We start from the raw sequence: 4,903 nt of genomic DNA, 5'->3' as shown, positions 1-4,903 counted from the left end.
CCCCTCCGAACCTAAGCACGCCCTCATCAAGCGCTTCCTTTTCTCCCTCCTCGCAGCTCGTCACGACAGGTACATGTGCATGGCGCACGTCATTAAACACCACCATGAAATAAAAGTAACATTGCTTAACAGTATAACTATCAAGTCGACAGATATATATATACACACACACAGAAAATTTTTCATTTATTATATATCGATCTTAACAGTATAATTGCTCAAATTATTGTAAGTATATTTTGTTAGTTGATGAGTTGACGGCTTTCGTTAATTTTTAGGTACTGCCACTGCTTAAAAGCTCCTTGTACAAGATTTTTATGAAACTGGAACAGATATCTCAGCTGAAGGCGAAGCAGACTTCAACACCATCAGCGACAACGAATCCTTCAACTTCGTGTTCAAGCTCTTTTGCGGGTAGACCCGAACCAGACCAAGCTCGGGTCGAAGGGTCCAAAACTGATCCAGAACTGGCTGGTAGCTCAGCTCGCTCCTATTGTAACCCTAGGCCTTCCAAAATTCTTGAGCCTAGCTGAAGATCTCCTGCTTCACACCTTTCCCATTCCGCCCTTTCTGGTCAAGTCGGCCTACAACAAGTCTACAACGCCGTTTCCGGGTCTGCGACGGAGCCCTGGACGAAGCGGTGCGTTTAGGGCTTCAAAGAGAAGAGGCGGCTCATAACTTGGTTTTTGTTTTAGGGTTCAACACCTTCGGAGGGGTCAAGGTTATGTTCCCCAGCATCATGAAGTGGGTCGGATTAGCCGGGGAGGGTCTACACAAGAAGCTCGCCGACGAGATCAGGACCGTCGTTAAAGCGGACGGGGGTCTTACACTTGGATCGTTGGACAAGATGACTTTGACAAAATCAGTGGTGTGGGAGGCTCTGAGGATTGAGCCGCCGGTTCCGTTCCAGTACGCGAAGGCCAAGAAGGATATCATGATCCAGAGCCATGACGCGAGGTTTGAGATCAAGAAAGGAGAGATGATATTCGGGTATCAGCCGTTGGCAACGAGGGACCCGAAGGTGTTTGAGAGGGCAGATGTGTTCGTGGCAGATAGGTTTGTGGGGAAGAAGGGAGAAACTGTTGAAGTACGTGTGCTGGTCGAATGGGCGCGAAAAAGAGGATCCAAGCACCGAGAACAAGCAGTGTGCTGGGAAGAATCTGGTGGTGATGTTGGGAAGGTTATTGCTGGTAGAATTCTTCTTGCAGTATGACAGTTTCAGTATTGAAGAGAAAACGCCTGTTCTTGGACCAGCCATGCCATTAAGTCGTTGATCAAGGCCAAAAGCGTCTAATGCACTATCATGTCGAGTGATCATGTTTCTAAGGAGGTGTTTGGCAAGTATTTCACAAATCGAAATAAACTTTTCTGCATATTTATTTCGTATACTGTAAAAGCACTTTTAAAATCATAATTTTGATTTTATCCAAACACCCTCTAGATTGAAGTGGTCGAGTTTATGAGATAATTGTAGGATCAAAGGGTTTTAATAAAGACAATCATTCAGATTGAGTTAAACTGCGGTATATTTGGAGCGATTCGGAACCTCTCCTCTTCCCTTTCCATTCTCTTCCCTCCTCTTCTTCTTTTTTATAACCATTAGATTAACATATTTTCAACGGTTTAGATTTTAATTTTTTATAAACTACTTATAAAAAATTTTTAAAAACATTTAGTGCATTTGCAAACTATTAGAATTAAATTTTAATATAGTTTGTAATTTATTATTTATTTATTTTAATAATTTACTATGTTAATAATAGTTTTAGAAAGATTTAAATCTGAACGTTAAAATATTAATCGAATGGTTAGATAAGGAAAAGGAGCAAAGAGGAGGGAAAGGAAAGAGGAGAGGTTCTAAGCTGATATTTGGAGCGGTCCATTATTTGGCCTTCAATTTGGGCGGTGGTTGTCACAGAAGAGAAAAATAATTGGGCGGTGGTTGACAAAATCCATAAATTAAAGGAATCACATACGTGGACCAACGTAACTTACTTAACATAATCCTCCTTTTTTGTTTGGCTGAAGTTACTTAACATAACCCTCACGAGTTCAAAAAGATTATAGCCCTTACACATGTTGGCCCAAATAAAGCCCACATAACAAGTACCGAACTATGGATATGAATTTCTTTTTAACGCTGGCTTTGAGAATTGGAAAAGTCTCCCATAAAAAAACTTGAAATTACTAAATTTTAACTAAGAAATTCATATCAAAATGTGTTGTTATTTTAACATTCAGTATCATTACTTATTAAAATATTTTTATTAGATTTAATTTGAGATTTAGTAATTTCAAGCTTCTTTTTAAAGATTTTCCTAGTTATACATTACAGATCACAAAGGTTGTGGGGTTGCAGGCTTCACCCATGTGCTAGGAATAGGATAGTGCAATGCTTTTGAAGCTGAAGAATGAACTGTTTCAGAAGGTGGTCCTGATAATTAGCTTGGGATTTTGGATTCAGAAAAATTATTTTGGAATCTGATTAAAAAATATTTAATGGGTATATGCTATTCGACGGACAAAACTCCAGTACATGTAACCTGATTTTTACCCACAGATTCAAAACATGATGAAGTGTATATAATACTCCTCCGATTCTTAATATAAGACCCATTTAACTAATTTGACTAGATTAAAGAAGTTAGGTAAGTTAGTTAATTATAAGAAAAGTGACATATTTTTTCTAAAATACCATAACCATCTTTCTTAATACCCCCTCTCCTTCTTCTACTTGATTATGGTTGAGAGAGTATCTATAAGGGTAATTTAGAGAAAATTGACAAATATGAGAAATGGGTCTTATATTTTGGAACCAAAACCAATTCAAAAATCAGGTCCTATATTTAGGACCGGATGAGTAACTCGGAGCCGAATTTTAGCCATATTTCAAGAGACCAGAGCTGTGTTGCGGATACTTTAACCAAAGGATGATTTATCTATTTCCTCACCTTTGGATTGTTGCCTCGTAGATTGTATGGATTTAATCCCCACTTAGAAAGTATTTGGTGAAACCCAGAAGCATTTTTAAAAAATACTTTCATGCAAGTCGAGACAAAACTCTTCTCACATACTTACTACGTATATTATAAAATTACTTTTAAAATTAGAGTTTTATTTTTTTCCAAACACCCTGTTAATATAGTGATTTAAATTTAGTCAGGCTTTAGCGCTCGTTGTACGAAAACACAACCTCCTCTCCCCCCTGGGGGGCCGGGGTGGTCATGTGTTGGACTGGTCCCCTTAATTCGAAAGTCAAAGGAACAACATATGACTGGATCCCACATTACATAATCCATACAAATTCAAAAGAGTGGCCCATGTTGGTTGAAGTCCTATAGCGGCAACCCGGTATATTTGGGCTCGTAATCGTGTCTTTGTGGGGAGAGTAACGTAATTGTCCATTTTTCTCATGAGCTACCGTGACATGTATAATTCTATAGACGGGTAATATGTTCTTGACGAAGTTTGAGATTTATATTTTTGTCATTTCAATGGCCATATCAATATCTAATTCATTGAATTTTGAAGCGTTCTTTTGAACTAATAGCACGTATATGAACATTACCAAAAACTTAGGAAATCTGGACATTATTAATTACTCATCTGATCCTTAATATACGACTTATTTAACTAATTTGATTAAATTAAAAAAATTAGATTAGTTAGTTAATTATGAGAAATATGACATACTTTTACTAAAACACCATAATCATCTTCTTTAATGTCCTCTCTCCCTCTTTTACTTGATTATGGTTGAGGGAGTATCCACATGGGTAATTTGGAAAAAATTGATAAATATGATAAATACGTCTTATATTTGGGATCAAAATCAACTCAACAATTAGATTTTATATTAAAGACCGGAAGAGTATTACTTTCCCTCCATGGCAAGCAATGTTTTGACTCTCAAACTTTCTTTTAGGCCAAAGTTGCACTCTTAAACTATACCTTAGTTATATTTTTAATATTTGAATTTCAGCAAGTAATGCTTAATTACCTTTGAAATAATAAAAATTAAATCTATTATATCTATAGTTAAAATTAAAATTTTAAATCCACGTAATTTATCTGTCTCCTCCATATCATTCCCCAATTTTTTATTTAGCACGATGGGGAACATGAGGATCCAACAAAAATCATGTAATCTTTGGACGTTGATTTGCTCATAACATTTTTTTTTTAACAATTGGCTTATAATATTTTTACTTTACATAAAGGGATAAACTAATGATAAAAGTCTACATCATAAACCTGGAACATATACCTATTCTATAATTACACTTTTTTTTTCCATAGCCACGTTTTTTCCCTGAGGATCTATAGCTGACATGATTTTTTGGGTTCATCCTTGTTTAGATTCCCACTCCATCATTTAGATCAATGAACGTTACTACGGCATTAATCAACTTATAATAATTCCCAACAATAAATGGCGAAGAGGCAAAAGCAGGTCGTGTGCATGCCAGAAATTTTTTTTTTTTTGTAAGCCTCTGGTATCCTGAGCTAAGTCATCTTTTAGACATAATAATGGATTCAAACAAATCCGGATCGAAACATGACAAAAACTATTAAAGTTGGTGTCCTTGACCCTTAAGATGTTATATTCCCACGCCTCGAATTCGAGACCCGTTGTTAAGTTAGAACAACCCCAATTAGGTGATCTAATCATCGGTGTTCTAGAATTTTAATCTTCAAGTGTAATTGCGAATCAACATCTGAAAAGGACAAAATGAGAGAAAAATACTTATTGAATTTTAAAAAGATAAATAAGCCATGCTAATTATTTTTGTAATGGTTTTGACTATAATTATAATGGTTTACTACTCAAAATCTATTAAAATCATCTATTTGTCATTTTGAAATTTAACAGGTTTTTTCTTCGAAAAATATGTTAGTCAGA

General features: G+C 35.9%; 1 pseudogene; it reads left to right on the top strand.

Moving 5' to 3' along the window:
• The first annotated feature begins 4 nt into the window (after positions 1 to 4).
• On the top strand, positions 5 to 1,274 carry LOC114733729 (allene oxide synthase 3-like; annotated as a pseudogene).
• Positions 1,275 to 4,903: the final 3,629 nt, after the last annotated feature.

This window comes from Neltuma alba, unplaced genomic scaffold (genome assembly GCF_004799145.2).
Source record: "Neltuma alba isolate B1F8T4 unplaced genomic scaffold, ASM479914v2 tig00013030_pilon, whole genome shotgun sequence".
Lineage (NCBI taxonomy): Eukaryota > Viridiplantae > Streptophyta > Magnoliopsida > Fabales > Fabaceae > Neltuma > Neltuma alba.
This window is presented reverse-complemented; position numbering and strand designations above follow the sequence as displayed.